We start from the raw sequence: 17,780 nt of genomic DNA, 5'->3' as shown, positions 1-17,780 counted from the left end.
TTATGTTTTGTAAAGGCAGTGGATAATACATAGTGGGTTGTGACACTCGCTAAGAGTGCCAAATGATTTGTGAAGCTAATTTTGAATTATGGGGAGTTTCTTTATTGATTGGTGAAATTGAGCACTGTTGATTTGTCTGCGATGGGGTGCGTGCATGTTTTCTCTTCAACAGGTATTTGGCGCAAGGAACTCTGCCCATACTGAGAGACTTGAAGAGGTATCCAGTTTGTAATTTTGCAACACTAATAAAACACTTACTTTTGTGAGTCTAGTTGCTTGCTTTGATGTAAGGTAATAAATAGTCTAGACAGTTACCCTTGGTTGACGTGGGGGCATTTAAATGTGGGATAAGCTGTTTGGTTCCTCTCGAGCAGGTACTGTGTGAAGAGTTGTGTACTGTGGCCTGTTAGGAATGGGTAACCAACTTTGGACAACTTGAAAGAGGAGTATTGTAGAGGGATTTAGAGCCAATCGTGAGGTAAGAGTTACATTGGCAACTTTGTGAGTATGTGGCTTTGTGTGTTTAATCAACGTCGCAGATGTGTGTTGTCACCGTGAGCATTAGTTCATGGGGTGACAGGCTATTAATTCTCTGGTTGCAGGAATGTGCTGTAGTGTGTTAATAGATGTAAAGGATGCAAGTAGTAGCCCTCCTGAAAGCAATGTTAGTGAGCATGTAAATGGGTCATCAGGAAGCTAAAGGTGTGTACAAGGAGCAACTGTGAACCTGACATTTTTGCGGAGTACGACGTTGGATGTATTTGGCGGTATGAGGGGAAAAATGGGAACAAAGTTCCATTGCGGCATTTGACTTGAGGCAGGTTCGAGATTTTTTAGAGCGCCACTAGTACAGTGCATATAACTGGACAGAGGTAACAATATAAGTTAATATATTTATTGTGATTTTTAGTTTTGGAATCGCCAGTGAGGACTGGTTGTGGTTTTTCTGTTCTTAGGGGTGTTTGGACCTGTCACAGATTGCTGTGGCAGGTGAGAGCGTTTCATGATTTTCTAATTGCAGATGCTGTAAGAGAATTAGCCCTTGATTGCCAGAATTAACTGCATCCGTGGGTGGATTGTCTCCCAGCGAACATGTAAGCCTGTATAAATTTGTTATGCCAATTTGATGTTATTGTGCAACTGCTATAGGTAATGCTCCAAACTTGCTAGATTTATATCATTAAAATGATTTGGTTGGGTATAGTGACTCCTTGCTATGCAGATGCAGCAGGGTGGGTGTGGGTGTTTGTGTGAGGTGTGTTGCAGGAGCAAGCAGGATTATGTTTTCTGCATGTCGGAACGTGAGACGGCAGCCGAAGTACGTGCGATAGGATGGCACCTGCTTTGTAGTAAGCTTACTCAGTCATTAATGTGTGCATCCACATATCTTCTGGTTACAGCCAAGTCATGTGATTGGGTGGAGTTAGAAGTAGTCTGCCCTTGTTACAGCGTGTGGCATATGTGGCATTTTCTGATTGCAGGTTAGCCAAATAACTTAAGTAGCCTGGTGATTGTATATTGCACACTTTTGAGGCTCTGCGTGGGAGTCACAACAGGCACAGTATGTAATTATGTTTTGTAAAGGCAGTGGATAATACATAGTGGGTTGTGACACTCGCTAAGAGTGCCAAATGATTTGTGAAGCTAATTTTGAATTATGGGGAGTTTCTTTATTGATTGGTGAAATTGAGCACTGTTGATTTGTCTGCGATGGGGTGCGTGCATGTTTTCTCTTCAACAGGTATTTGGCGCAAGGAACTCTGCCCATACTGAGAGACTTGAAGAGGTATCCAGTTTGTAATTTTGCAACACTAATAAAACACTTACTTTTGTGAGTCTAGTTGCTTGCTTTGATGTAAGGTAATAAATAGTCTAGACAGTTACCCTTGGTTGACGTGGGGGCATTTAAATGTGGGATAAGCTGTTTGGTTCCTCTCGAGCAGGTACTGTGTGAAGAGTTGTGTACTGTGGCCTGTTAGGAATGGGTAACCAACTTTGGACAACTTGAAAGAGGAGTATTGTAGAGGGATTTAGAGCCAATCGTGAGGTAAGAGTTACATTGGCAACTTTGTGAGTATGTGGCTTTGTGTGTTTAATCAACGTCGCAGATGTGTGTTGTCACCGTGAGCATTAGTTCATGGGGTGACAGGCTATTAATTCTCTGGTTGCAGGAATGTGCTGTAGTGTGTTAATAGATGTAAAGGATGCAAGTAGTAGCCCTCCTGAAAGCAATGTTAGTGAGCATGTAAATGGGTCATCAGGAAGCTAAAGGTGTGTACAAGGAGCAACTGTGAACCTGACATTTTTGCGGAGTACGACGTTGGATGTATTTGGCGGTATGAGGGGAAAAATGGGAACAAAGTTCCATTGCGGCATTTGACTTGAGGCAGGTTCGAGATTTTTTAGAGCGCCACTAGTACAGTGCATATAACTGGACAGAGGTAACAATATAAGTTAATATATTTATTGTGATTTTTAGTTTTGGAATCGCCAGTGAGGACTGGTTGTGGTTTTTCTGTTCTTAGGGGTGTTTGGACCTGTCACAGATTGCTGTGGCAGGTGAGAGCGTTTCATGATTTTCTAATTGCAGATGCTGTAAGAGAATTAGCCCTTGATTGCCAGAATTAACTGCATCCGTGGGTGGATTGTCTCCCAGCGAACATGTAAGCCTGTATAAATTTGTTATGCCAATTTGATGTTATTGTGCAACTGCTATAGGTAATGCTCCAAACTTGCTAGATTTATATCATTAAAATGATTTGGTTGGGTATAGTGACTCCTTGCTATGCAGATGCAGCAGGGTGGGTGTGGGTGTTTGTGTGAGGTGTGTTGCAGGAGCAAGCAGGATTATGTTTTCTGCATGTCGGAACGTGAGACGGCAGCCGAAGTACGTGCGATAGGATGGCACCTGCTTTGTAGTAAGCTTACTCAGTCATTAATGTGTGCATCCACATATCTTCTGGTTACAGCCAAGTCATGTGATTGGGTGGAGTTAGAAGTAGTCTTCCCTTGTTATAGCGTATGGCATATGTGGCATTTTCTGATTGCAGGTTAGCCAAATAACTTACGTAGCCTGGTGATTGTATATTGCACACTTTTGAGGCTCTGCGTGGGAGTCACAACAGGCACAGTATGTAATTATGTTTTGTAAAGGCAGTGGATAATACATAGTGGGTTGTGACACTCGCTAAGAGTGCCAAATGATTTGTGAAGCTAATTTTGAATTATGGGGAGTTTCTTTATTGATTGGTGAAATTGAGCACTGTTGATTTGTCTGCGATGGGGTGCGTGCATGTTTTCTCTTCAACAGGTATTTGGCGCAAGGAACTCTGCCCATACTGAGAGACTTGAAGAGGTATCCAGTTTGTAATTTTGCAACAGTAATAATACACTTATTTTTGTGAGTCTAGTTGCTTGCTTTGATGTAAGGTAATAAATAGTCTAGACAGTTACCCTTGGTTGACGTGGGGGCATTTAAATGTGGGATAAGCTGTTTGGTTCCTCTCGAGCAGGTACTGTGTGAAGAGTTGTGTACTGTGGCCTGTTAGGAATGGGTAACCAACTTTGGACAACTTGAAAGAGGAGTATTGTAGAGGGATTTAGAGCCAATCGTGAGGTAAGAGTTACATTGGCAACTTTGTGAGTATGTGGCTTTGTGTGTTTAATCAACGTCGCAGATGTGTGTTGTCACCGTGAGCATTAGTTCATGGGGTGACAGGCTATTAATTCTCTGGTTGCAGGAATGTGCTGTAGTGTGTTAATAGATGTAAAGGATGCAAGTAGTAGCCCTCCTGAAAGCAATGTTAGTGAGCATGTAAATGGGTCATCAGGAAGCTAAAGGTGTGTACAAGGAGCAACTGTGAACCTGACATTTTTGCGGAGTACGACGTTGGATGTATTTGGCGGTATGAGGGAAAAATGGGAACGAAGTTCCATTGCGGCATTTGACTTGAGGCAGGTTCGAGATTTTTTAGAGCGCCGCTAGTACAGTGCATATAACTGGACAGAGGTAACAATATAAGTTAATATATTTATTGTGATTTTTAGTTTTGGAATCGCCAGTGAGGACTGGTTGTGGTTTTTCTGTTCTTAGGGGTGTTTGGACCTGTCACAGATTGCTGTGGCAGGTGAGAGCGTTTCATGATTTTCTAATTGCAGATGCTGTAAGAGAATTAGCCCTTGATTGCCAGAATTAACTGCATCCGTGGGTGGATTGTCTCCCAGCGAACATGTAAGCCTGTATAAATTTGTTATGCCAATTTGATGTTATTGTGCAACTGCTATAGGTAATGCTCCAAACTTGCTAGATTTATATCATTAAAATGATTTGGTTGGGTATAGTGACTCCTTGCTATGCAGATGCAGCAGGGTGGGTGTGGGTGTTTGTGTGAGGTGTGTTGCAGGAGCAAGCAGGATTATGTTTTGTGCATGTCGGAACGTGAGACGGCAGCCGAAGTACGTGCGATAGGATGGCACCTGCTTTGTAGTAAGCTTACTCAGTCATTAATGTGTGCATCCACATATCTTCTGGTTACAGCCAAGTCATGTGATTGGGTGGAGTTAGAAGTAGTCTTCCCTTGTTATAGCGTATGGCATATGTGGCATTTTCTGATTGCAGGTTAGCCAAATAACTTACGTAGCCTGGTGATTGTATATTGCACACTTTTGAGGCTCTGCGTGGGAGTCACAACAGGCACAGTATGTAATTATGTTTTGTAAAGGCAGTGGATAATACATAGTGGGTTGTGACACTCGCTAAGAGTGCCAAATGATTTGTGAAGCTAATTTTGAATTATGGGGAGTTTCTTTATTGATTGGTGAAATTGAGCACTGTTGATTTGTCTGCGATGGGGTGCGTGCATGTTTTCTCTCCAACAGGTATTTGGCGCAAGGAACTCTGCCCATACTGAGAGACTTGAAAAGGTATCCAGTTTGTAATTTTGCAACAGTAATAATACACTTATTTTTGTGAGTCTAGTTGCTTGCTTTGATGTAAGGTAATAAATAGTCTAGTCAGTTACCCTTGGTTGACGTGGGGGCATTTAAATGTGGGATAAGCTGTTTGGTTCCTCTCGAGCAGGTACTGTGTGAAGAGTTGTGTACTGTGGCCTGTTAGGAATGGGTAACCAACTTTGGACAACTTGAAAGAGGAGTATTGTAGAGGGATTTAGAGCCAATCGTGAGGTAAGAGTTACATTGGCAACTTTGTGAGTATGTGGCTTTGTGTGTTTAATCAACGTCGCAGATGTGTGTTGTCACCGTGAGCATTAGTTCATGGGGTGACAGGCTATTAATTCTCTGGTTGCAGGAATGTGCTGTAGTGTGTTAATAGATGTAAAGGATGCAAGTAGTAGCCCTCCTGAAAGCAATGTTAGTGAGCATGTAAATGGGTCATCAGGAAGCTAAAGGTGTGTACAAGGAGCAACTGTGAACCTGACATTTTTGCGGAGTACGACGTTGGATGTATTTGGCGGTATGAGGAAAAATGGGAACGAAGTTCCATTGCGGCATTTGACTTGAGGCAGGTTCGAGATTTTTTAGAGCGCCGCTAGTACAGTGCATATAACTGGACAGAGGTAACAATATAAGTTAATATATTTATTGTGATTTTTAGTTTTGGAATCGCCAGTGAGGACTGGTTGTGGTTTTTCTGTTCTTAGGGGTGTTTGGATCTGTCACAGATTGCTGTGGCAGGTGAGAGCGTTTCATGATTTTCTAATTGCAGATGCTGTAAGAGAATTAGCCCTTGATTGCCAGAATTAACTGCATCCGTGGGTGGATTGTCTCCCAGTGAACATGTAAGCCTGTATAAATTTGTTATGCCAATTTGATGTAATTGTGCAACTGCTATAGGTAATGCTCCAAACTTGCTAGATTTATATCATTAAAATGATTTGGTTGGATATAGTGACTCCTTGCTATGCAGATGCAGCAGGGTGGGTGTGGGTGTTTGTGTGAGGTGTGTTGCAGGAGCAAGCAGGATTATGTTTTGTGCATGTCGGAATGTGAGACAGCAGCCAAAGGACGTGCGATAGGATGGCAGCTGCTTTGTAGTAAGCTTACTCAGTCATTAATGTGTGCATCCACATATCTTCTGGTTACAGCCAAGTCATGTGATTGGGTGGAGTTAGAAGTAGTCTTCCCTTGTTATAGCGTATGGCATATGTGGCATTTTCTGATTGCAGGTTAGCCAAATAACTTACGTAGCCTGGTGATTGTATATTGCACACTTTTGAGGCTCTGCGTGGGAGTCACAACAGGCACAGTATGTAATTATGTTTTGTAAAGGCAGTGGATAATACATAGTGGGTTGTGACACTCGGTAAAAGTACCAAATGATGGGTGAATTAATTTTGCATTATGGTGAGTTTCTTTATTGATTGGTGAAATTGAGCACTGTTGATTTGTCTGCGATGGGGTCCGTGCATGTTTTCTCTTCAACAGGTATTTGGCGCAAGGAACTCTGCCCATACTGAGAGACTTGAAGAGGTATCCAGTTTGTAATTTTGCAACAGTAATAATACACTTATTTTTGTGAGTCTAGTTGCTTGCTTTGATGTAAGGTAATAAATAGTCTAGACAGTTACCCTTGGTTGACGTGGGGGCATTTAAATGTGGGATAAGCTGTTTGGTTCCTCTCGAGCAGGTACTGTGTGAAGAGTTGTGTACTGTGGCCTGTTAGGAATGGGTAACCAACTTTGGACAACTTGAAAGAGGAGTATTGTAGAGGGATTTAGAGCCAATCGTGAGGTAAGAGTTACTTGGCAACTTTGTGAGTATGTGGCTTTGTGTGTTTAATCAACGTCGCAGATGTGTGTTGTCACCGTGAGCATTAGTTCATGGGGTGACAGGCTATTAATTCTCTGGTTGCAGGAATACGCTGTAGTGTGTTAATAGATGTAAAGGATGCAAGTAGTAGCCCTCCTGAAAGCAATGTTACTGAGCATGTAAATGGGTCATCAGGAAGCTAAAGGTGTGTACAAGGAGCAACTGTGAACCTGACATTTTTGCGGAGTACGACGTTGGATGTATTTGGCGGTATGAGGGAAAAATGGGAACAAAGTTCCATTGCGGCATTTGACTTGAGGCAGGTTCGAGATTTTTTAGAGCGCCACTAGTACAGTGCATATAACTGGACAGAGGTAACAATATAAGTTAATATATTTATTGTGATTTTTAGTTTTGGAATCGCCAGTGAGGACTGGTTGTGGTTTTTCTGTTCTTAGGGGTGTTTGGACCTGTCACAGATTGCTGTGGCAGGTGAGAGCGTTTCATGATTTTCTAATTGCAGATGCTGTAAGAGAATTAGCCCTTGATTGCCAGAATTAACTGCATCCGTGGGTGGATTGTCTCCCAGCGAACATGTAAGCCTGTATAAATTTGTTATGCCAATTTGATGTTATTGTGCAACTGCTATAGGTAATGCTCCAAACTTGCTAGATTTATATCATTAAAATGAATTGGTTGGGTATAGTGACTCCTTGCTATGCAGATGCAGCAGGGTGGGTGTGGGTGTTTGTGTGAGGTGTGTTGCAGGAGCAAGCAGGATTATGTTTTCTGCATGTCGGAACGTGAGACGGCAGCCGAAGTACGTGCGATAGGATGGCACCTGCTTTGTAGTAAGCTTACTCAGTCATTAATGTGTGCATCCACATATCTTCTGGTTACAGCCAAGTCATGTGATTGGGTGGAGTTAGAAGTAGTCTTCCCTTGTTATAGCGTATGGCATATGTGGCATTTTCTGATTGCAGGTTAGCCAAATAACTTACGTAGCCTGGTGATTGTATATTGCACACTTTGGAGGCTCTGCGTGGGAGTCACAACAGGCACAGTATGTAATTATGTTTTGTAAAGGCAGTGGATAATACATAGTGCGTTGTGACACTCGCTAAAAGTGCCAAATGACGGGTGAATTAATTTTGCATTATGGTGAGTTTCTTTATTGATTGGTGAAATTGAGCACTGTTGATTTTTCTGTGATGGGGTGCGTGCATGTTTTCTCTTCAACAGGTATTTGGCGCAAGGAACTCTGCCCATACTGAGAGACTTGAAGAGGTATCCAGTTTGTAATTTTGCAACACTAATAAAACACTTACTTTTGTGAGTCTAGTTGCTTGCTTTGATGTAAGGTAATAATTAGTCTAGACAATTACCCTTGGTTGACGTGGGGGCATTTAAATGTGGGATAAGCTGTTTGGTTCCTCTCGAGCAGGTACTGTGTGAAGAGTTGTGTACTGTGGCCTGTTAGGAATGGGTAACCAACTTTGGACAACTTGAAAGAGGAGTATTGTAGAGGGATTTAGAGCCAATCGTGAGGTAAGAGTTACATTGGCAACTTTGTGAGTATGTGGCTTTGTGTGTTTAATCAACGTCGCAGATGTGTGTTGTCACCGTGAGCATTAGTTCATGGGGTGACAGGCTATTAATTCTCTGGTTGCAGGAATGTGCTGTAGTGTGTTAATAGATGTAAAGGATGCAAGTAGTAGCCCTCCTGAAAGCAATGTTAGTGAGCATGTAAATGGGTCATCAGGAAGCTAAAGGTGTGTACAAGGAGCAACTGTGAACCTGACATTTTTGCGGAGTACGACGTTGGATGTATTTGGCGGTATGAGGGAAAAATGGGAACAAAGTTCCATTGCGGCATTTGACTTGAGGCAGGTTCGAGATTTTTTAGAGCGCCACTAGTACAGTGCATATAACTGGACAGAGGTAACAATATAAGTTAATATATTTATTGTGATTTTTAGTTTTGGAATCGCCAGTGAGGACTGGTTGTGGTTTTTCTGTTCTTAGGGGTGTTTGGACCTGTCACAGATTGCTGTGGCAGGTGAGAGCGTTTCATGATTTTCTAATTGCAGATGCTGTAAGAGAATTAGCCCTTGATTGCCAGAATTAACTGCATCCGTGGGTGGATTGTCTCCCAGCGAACATGTAAGCCTGTATAAATTTGTTATGCCAATTTGATGTTATTGTGCAACTGCTATAGGTAGTGCTCCAAACTTGCTAGATTTATATCATTAAAATGATTTGGTTGGGTGTAGTGACTCCTTGCTATGCAGATGCAGCAGGGTGGGTGTGGGTGTTTGTGTGAGGTGTGTTGCAGGAGCAAGCAGGATTATGTTTTCTGCATGTCGGAACGTGAGACAGCAGCCGAAGTACGTGCGATAGGATGGCACCTGCTTTGTAGTAAGCTTACTCAGTCATTAATGTGTGCATCCACATATCTTCTGGTTACAGCCAAGTCATGTGATTGGGTGGAGTTAGAAGTAGTCTTCCCTTGTTATAGCGTATGGCATATGTGGCATTTTCTGATTGCAGGTTAGCCAAATAACTTACGTAGCCTGGTGATTGTATATTGCACACTTTTGAGGCTCTGCGTGGGAGTCACAACAGGCACAGTATGTAATTATGTTTTGTAAAGGCAGTGGATAATACATAGTGCGTTGTGACACTCGCTAAAAGTGCCAAATGACGGGTGAATTAATTTTCATTATGGTGAGTTTCTTTATTGATTGGTGAAATTGAGCACTGTTGATTTTTCTGTGATGGGGTGCGTGCATGTTTTCTCTTCAACAGGTATTTGGCGCAAGGAACTCTGCCCATACTGAGAGACTTGAAGAGGTATCCAGTTTGTAATTTTGCAACACTAATAAAACACTTACTTTTGTGAGTCTAGTTGCTTGCTTTGATGTAAGGTAATAATTAGTCTAGACAATTACCCTTGGTCGACGTGGGGGCATTTAAATGTGGGATAAGCTGTTTGGTTCCTCTCGAGCAGGTACTGTGTGAAGAGTTGTGTACTGTGGCCTGTTAGGAATGGGTAACCAACTTTGGACAACTTGAAAGAGGAGTATTGTAGAGGGATTTAGAGCCAATCGTGAGGTAAGAGTTACATTGGCAACTTTGTGAGTATGTGGCTTTGTGTGTTTAATCAACGTCGCAGATGTGTGTTGTCACCGTGAGCATTAGTTCATGGGGTGACAGGCTATTAATTCTCTGGTTGCAGGAATGTGCTGTAGTGTGTTAATAGATGTAAAGGATGCAAGTAGTAGCCCTCCTGAAAGCAATGTTAGTGAGCATGTAAATGGGTCATCAGGAAGCTAAAGGTGTGTACAAGGAGCAACTGTGAACCTGACATTTTTGCGGAGTACGACGTTGGATGTATTTGGCGGTATGAGGGAAAAATGGGAACAAAGTTCCATTGCGGCATTTGACTTGAGGCAGGTTCGAGATTTTTTAGAGCGCCACTAGTACAGTGCATATAACTGGACAGAGGTAACAATATAAGTTAATATATTTATTGTGATTTTTAGTTTTGGAATCGCCAGTGAGGACTGGTTGTGGTTTTTCTGTTCTTAGGGGTGTTTGGACCTGTCACAGATTGCTGTGGCAGGTGAGAGCGTTTCATGATTTTCTAATTGCAGATGCTGTAAGAGAATTAGCCCTTGATTGCCAGAATTAACTGCATCCGTGGGTGGATTGTCTCCCAGCGAACATGTAAGCCTGTATAAATTTGTTATGCCAATTTGATGTTATTGTGCAACTGCTATAGGTAGTGCTCCAAACTTGCTAGATTTATATCATTAAAATGATTTGGTTGGGTGTAGTGACTCCTTGCTATGCAGATGCAGCAGGGTGGGTGTGGGTGTTTGTGTGAGGTGTGTTGCAGGAGCAAGCAGGATTATGTTTTCTGCATGTCGGAACGTGAGACGGCAGCCGAAGTACGTGCGATAGGATGGCACCTGCTTTGTAGTAAGCTTACTCAGTCATTAATGTGTGCATCCACATATCTTCTGGTTACAGCCAAGTCATGTGATTGGGTGGAGTTAGAAGTAGTCTTCCCTTGTTATAGCGTATGGCATATGTGGCATTTTCTGATTGCAGGTTAGCCAAATAACTTACGTAGCCTGGTGATTGTATATTGCACACTTTTGAGGCTCTGCGTGGGAGTCACAACAGGCACAGTATGTAATTATGTTTTGTAAAGGCAGTGGATAATACATAGTGGGTTGTGACACTCGCTAAGAGTGCCAAATGATTTGTGAAGCTAATTTTGAATTATGGGGAGTTTCTTTATTGATTGGTGAAATTGAGCACTGTTGATTTGTCTGCGATGGGGTGCGTGCATGTTTTCTCTTCAACAGGTATTTGGCGCAAGGAACTCTGCCCATACTGAGAGACTTGAAGAGGTATCCAGTTTGTAATTTTGCAACAGTAATAATACACTTATTTTTGTGAGTCTAGTTGCTTGCTTTGATGTAAGGTAATAAATAGTCTAGTCAGTTACCCTTGGTTGACGTGGGGGCATTTAAATGTGGGATAAGCTGTTTGGTTCCTCTCGAGCAGGTACTGTGTGAAGAGTTGTGTACTGTGGCCTGTTAGGAATGGGTAACCAACTTTGGACAACTTGAAAGAGGAGTATTGTAGAAGGATTTAGAGCCAATCGTGAGGTAAGAGTTACATTGGCAACTTTGTGAGTATGTGGCTTTGTGTGTTTAATCAACGTCGCAGATGTGTGTTGTCACCGTGAGCATTAGTTCATGGGGTGACAGGCTATTAATTCTCTGGTTGCAGGAATGTGCTGTAGTGTGTTAATAGATGTAAAGGATGCAAGTAGTAGCCCTCCTGAAAGCAATGTTAGTGAGCATGTAAATGGGTCATCAGGAAGCTAAAGGTGTGTACAAGGAGCAACTGTGAACCTGACATTTTTGCGGAGTACGACGTTGGATGTATTTGGCGGTATGAGGGAAAAATGTGAACAAAGTTCCATTGCGGCATTTGACTTGAGGCAGGTTCGAGATTTTTTAGAGCGCCACTAGTACAGTGCATATAACTGGACAGAGGTAACAATATAAGTTAATATATTTATTGTGATTTTTAGTTTTGGAATCGCCAGTGAGGACTGGTTGTGGTTTTTCTGTTCTTAGGGGTGTTTGGACCTGTCACAGATTGCTGTGGCAGGTGAGAGCGTTTCATGATTTTCTAATTGCAGATGCTGTAAGAGAATTAGCCCTTGATTGCCAGAATTAACTGCATCCGTGGGTGGATTGTCTCCCAGCGAACATGTAAGCCTGTATAAATTTGTTATGCCAATTTGATGTTATTGTGCAACTGCTATAGGTAATGCTCCAAACTTGCTAGATTTATATCATTAAAATGATTTGGTTGGGTATAGTGACTCCTTGCTATGCAGATGCAGCAGGGTGGGTGTGGGTGTTTGTGTGAGGTGTGTTGCAGGAGCAAGCAGGATTATGTTTTCTGCATGTCGGAACGTGAGACGGCAGCCGAAGTACGTGCGATAGGATGGCACCTGCTTTTTAGTAAGCTTACTCAGTCATTAATGTGTGCATCCACATATCTTCTGGTTACAGCCAAGTCATGTGATTGGGTGGAGTTAGAAGTAGTCTTCCCTTGTTATAGCGTATGGCATATGTGGCATTTTCTGATTGCAGGTTAGCCAAATAACTTACGTAGCCTGGTGATTGTATATTGCACACTTTTGAGGCTCTGCGTGGGAGTCACAACAGGCACAGTATGTAATTATGTTTTGTAAAGGCAGTGGATAATACATAGTGGGTTGTGACACTCGCTAAGAGTGCCAAATGATTTGTGAAGCTAATTTTGAATTATGGGGAGTTTCTTTATTGATTGGTGAAATTGAGCACTGTTGATTTGTCTGCGATGGGGTGCGTGCATGTTTTCTCTTCAACAGGTATTTGGCGCAAGGAACTCTGCCCATACTGAGAGACTTGAAGAGGTATCCAGTTTGTAATTTTGCAACAGTAATAATACACTTATTTTTGTGAGTCTAGTTGCTTGCTTTGATGTAAGGTAATAAATAGTCTAGTCAGTTACCCTTGGTTGACGTGGGGGCATTTAAATGTGGGATAAGCTGTTTGGTTCCTCTCGAGCAGGTACTGTGTGAAGAGTTGTGTACTGTGGCCTGTTAGGAATGGGTAACCAACTTTGGACAACTTGAAAGAGGAGTATTGTAGAAGGATTTAGAGCCAATCGTGAGGTAAGAGTTACATTGGCAACTTTGTGAGTATGTGGCTTTGTGTGTTTAATCAACGTCGCAGATGTGTGTTGTCACCGTGAGCATTAGTTCATGGGGTGACAGGCTATTAATTCTCTGGTTGCAGGAATGTGCTGTAGTGTGTTAATAGATGTAAAGGATGCAAGTAGTAGCCCTCCTGAAAGCAATGTTAGTGAGCATGTAAATGGGTCATCAGGAAGCTAAAGGTGTGTACAAGGAGCAACTGTGAACCTGACATTTTTGCGGAGTACGACGTTGGATGTATTTGGCGGTATGAGGGAAAAATGGGAACAAAGTTCCATTGCGGCATTTGACTTGAGGCAGGTTCGAGATTTTTTAGAGCGCCACTAGTACAGTGCATATAACTGGACAGAGGTAACAATATAAGTTAATATATTTATTGTGATTTTTAGTTTTGGAATCGCCAGTGAGGACTGGTTGTGGTTTTTCTGTTCTTAGGGGTGTTTGGACCTGTCACAGATTGCTGTGGCAGGTGAGAGCGTTTCATGATTTTCTAATTGCAGATGCTGTAAGAGAATTAGCCCTTGATTGCCAGAATTAACTGCATCCGTGGGTGGATTGTCTCCCAGCGAACATGTAAGCCTGTATAAATTTGTTATGCCAATTTGATGTTATTGTGCAACTGCTATAGGTGATGCTCCAAACTTGCTAGATTTATATCATTAAAATGATTTGGTTGGGTATAGTGACTCCTTGCTATGCAGATGCAGCAGGGTGGGTGTGGGTGTTTGTGTGAGGTGTGTTGCAGGAGCAAGCAGGATTATGTTTTCTGCATGTCGGAACGTGAGACGGCAGCCGAAGTACGTGCGATAGGATGGCACCTGCTTTGTAGTAAGCTTACTCAGTCATTAATGTGTGCATCCACATATCTTCTGGTTACAGCCAAGTCATGTGATTGGGTGGAGTTAGAAGTAGTCTTCCCTTGTTATAGCGTATGGCATATGTGGCATTTTCTGATTGCAGGTTAGCCAAATAACTTACGTAGCCTGGTGATTGTATATTGCACACTTTTGAGGCTCTGCGTGGGAGTCACAACAGGCATAGTATGTAATTATGTTTTGTAAAGGCAGTGGATAATACATAGTGGGTTGTGACACTCGCTAAGAGTGCCAAATGATTTGTGAAGCTAATTTTGAATTATGGGGAGTTTCTTTATTGATTGGTGAAATTGAGCACTGTTGATTTGTCTGCGATGGGGTGCGTGCATGTTTTCTCTTCAACAGGTATTTGGCGCAAGGAACTCTGCCCATACTGAGAGACTTGAAGAGGTATCCAGTTTGTAATTTTGCAACAGTAATAATACACTTATTTTTGTGAGTCTAGTTGCTTGCTTTGATGTAAGGTAATAAATAGTCTAGACAGTTACCCTTGGTTGACGTGGGGGCATTTAAATGTGGGATAAGCTGTTTGGTTCCTCTCGAGCAGGTACTGTGTGAAGAGTTGTGTACTGTGGCCTGTTAGGAATGGGTAACCAACTTTGGACAACTTGAAAGAGGAGTATTGTAGAGGGATTTAGAGCCAATCATGAGGTAAGAGTTACATTGGCAACTTTGTGAGTATGTGGCTTTGTGTGTTTAATCAACGTCGCAGATGTGTGTTGTCACCGTGAGCATTAGTTCATGGGGTGACAGGCTATTAATTCTCTGGTTGCAGGAATATGCTGTAGTGTGTTAATAGATGTAAAGGATGCAAGTAGTAGCCCTCCTGAAAGCAATGTTAGTGAACATGTAAATGGGTCATCATGAAGCTAAAGGTGTGTACAATGAGCAACTGTGAACCTGACATTTTTGCGGAGTACGACGTTGGATGTATTTGGCGGTATGAGGGAAGAATGTGAACAAAGTTCCATTGCGGCATTTGACTTGAGGCAGGTTCGAGATTTTTTGAGAGCGCCACTAGTACAGTGCATATAACCGGACAGAGGTAACGATATAAGTTAATTTATTCATTGCGATTTTTAGTTTTGTAATCGCCAGTGAGGACTGGTTGTGGTTTTCCTGTTCTTAGGGGTGTTTGGACCTGTCACAGATTGCTGTGGCAGGTGAGAGCGTTTCATGATTTTCTAATTGCAGATGCTGTAAGAGAATTGGCGTTTGATTGCCAGGATTAACTGCATTTCGTGGAAGGATTGTCTCCCAGCTAATATGTAAGCCTGTATAAATCTGTTATGCCAATTTGATGTAATTGTGCAACTGCTATAGGTAATGCTCCAAACTTGCTAGATTTATATCATTAAAGTGATTTGGTTGGATATAGTGACTCCTTGCTATGCAGATGCAGCAGGGTGGGTGTGGGTGTGGGTGTTTGTGTGAGGAGTGTTGCAGGAGCAAGCAGGATTATGTTTTCTGCATGTCGGAATGTGAGACAGCAGCCGAAGGACGTGCGATAGGATGGCAGCTGCTTAGTAGTAAGCTTACTCAGTCATTAATGTGTGCATCCACATATATTCTGCTTACAGCCGAGTCATGTGATAGGGTGGAGTTAGAAGTAGTCTGCCCTTGTTATAGCGTATGGCATATGTGGCATTTTCTGATTGCAGGTTAGCCAAATAACTTATGTAGCCTGGTGATTTTATATTGCACACTTTTGAGGCTCTGCGTGTGAGTCACAACAGGCACAGTATGTAATTATGTTTTGTAAAGGCAGTGGATAAAACATAGTGGGTTGTGACACTCGCTAAAAGTACCAAATGATGGGTGAATTAATTTTGAATTATGGGGAGTTTCTGTATTGATTGGTGAAATTGAGCACTGTTGATTTTTCTGTGATGGGGTGCGTGCATGTTTTCTCTTCAACAGGTATTTGGCGCAAGAAACTCTGCCCATAGTCAGAGACTTGAAGAGGTATCCAGTTTGTAATTTTGCAACAGTAATAATACACTTATTTTTGTGAGTCTAGTTGCTTGCTTTGATGTAAGGTAATAATTAGTCTAGACAGTTACCCTTGGTTGACGTGGGGGCATTTAAATGTGGGATAAGCTGTTTGGTTCCTCTCGAGCAGGTACTGTGTGAAGAGTTGTGTACTGTGGCCTGTTTGGAATGGGTAACCAACTTTGGACAACTTGAAAGAGGAGTATTGTAGAGGGATTTAGAGCCAATCATGAGGTAAGAGTTACATTGGCAACTTTGTGAGTATGTGGCTTTGTGTGTTTAATCAACGTCGCAGATGTGTGTTGTCACCGTGAGCATTAGTTCATGGGGTGACAGGCTATTAATTCTCTGGTTGCAGGAATATGCTGTAGTGTGTTAATAGATGTAAAGGATGCAAGTAGTAGCCCTCCTGAAAGCAATGTTAGTGAACATGTAAATGGGTCATCATGAAGCTAAAGGTGTGTACAATGAGCAACTGTGAACCTGACATTTTTGCGGAGTACGACGTTTGATGTATTTGGCGGTATGAGGGAAGAATGTGAACAAAGTTCCATTGCGGCATTTGACTTGAGGCAGGTTCGAGATTTTTTGAGAGCGCCACTAGTACAGTGCATATAACTGGACAGAGGTAACAATATAAGTTAATATATTTATTGTGATTTTTAGTTTTGGAATCGCCAGTGAGGACTGGTTGTGGTTTTTCTGTTCTTAGGGGTGTTTGGACCTGTCACAGATTGCTGTGGCAGGTGAGAGCGTTTCATGATTTTCTAATTGCAGATGCTGTAAGAGAATTAGCCCTTGATTGCCAGAATTAACTGCATCCGTGGGTGGATTGTCTCCCAGCGAACATGTAAGCCTGTATAAATTTGTTATGCCAATTTGATGTTATTGTGCAACTGCTATAGGTAATGCTCCAAACTTGCTAGATTTATATCATTAAAATGATTTGGTTGGGTATAGTGACTCCTTGCTATGCAGATGCAGCAGGGTGGGTGTGGGTGTTTGTGTGAGGTGTGTTGCAGGAGCAAGCAGGATTATGTTTTCTGCATGTCGGAACGTGAGACGGCAGCCGAAGTACGTGCGATAGGATGGCACCTGCTTTGTAGTAAGCTTACTCAGTCATTAATGTGTGCATCCACATATCTTCTGGTTACAGCCAAGTCATGTGATTGGGTGGAGTTAGAAGTAGTCTTCCCTTGTTATAGCGTATGGCATATGTGGCATTTTCTGATTGCAGGTTAGCCAAATAACTTAAGTAGCCTGGTGATTGTATATTGCACACTTTTGAGGCTCTGCGTGGGAGTCACAACAGGCACAGTATGTAATTATGTTTTGTGAAGGCAGTGGATAAAACATAGTGGGTTGTGACACTCGCTAAAAGTACCAAATGATGGGTGAATTAATTTTGCATTATGGTGAGTTTCTTTATTGATAGGTGAAATTGAGCACTGTTGATTTTTCTGTGATGGGGTGCGTGCATGTTTTCTCTTCAATAGGTATTTGGCGCAAGAAACTCTGCCCATAGTGAGAGACTTGAAGAGGTATCCAGTTTGTAATTTTGCAACAGTAATAAAACACTTATTTTTGTGAGTCTAGTTGCTTGCTTTGATGTAAGGTAATAAATAGTCTAGACAGTTACCCTTGGTTGACGTGGGGGCATTTAAATGTGGGATAAGCTGTTTGGTTCCTCTCGAGCAGGTACTGTGTGAAGAGTTGTGTACTGTGGCCTGTTAGGAATGGGTAACCAACTTTGGACAACTTGAAAGAGGAGTATTGTAGAGGGATTTAGAGCCAATCGTGAGGTAAGAGTTACATTGGCAACTTTGTGAGTATGTGGCTTTGTGTGTTTAATC

General features: G+C 42.2%; 1 long non-coding RNA gene across 5 annotated transcripts in view; it reads left to right on the top strand.

Annotated features, from left to right (window-relative positions):
• LOC126352618 (uncharacterized) overlaps positions 1-17,780 on the top strand; it is a 133,343-nt gene that overhangs the window by 98,874 nt on the left and 16,689 nt on the right. For all 5 annotated transcript variants that reach the window (XR_007565192.1, XR_007565190.1, XR_007565193.1 and 2 more), the window contains one exon: positions 15,371-15,974. This is a non-coding gene — a long non-coding RNA (uncharacterized LOC126352618). The remainder of the gene's footprint in view (positions 1-15,370; positions 15,975-17,780) is intronic.

This window comes from Schistocerca gregaria, chromosome 1 (assembly GCF_023897955.1).
Source record: "Schistocerca gregaria isolate iqSchGreg1 chromosome 1, iqSchGreg1.2, whole genome shotgun sequence".
In the NCBI taxonomy this organism is placed as follows: Eukaryota; Metazoa; Arthropoda; class Insecta; order Orthoptera; family Acrididae; genus Schistocerca; species Schistocerca gregaria.
The sequence above is the reverse complement of the archived record's forward strand: the minus strand, read 5'-3'. Positions and strand labels throughout refer to the sequence as shown.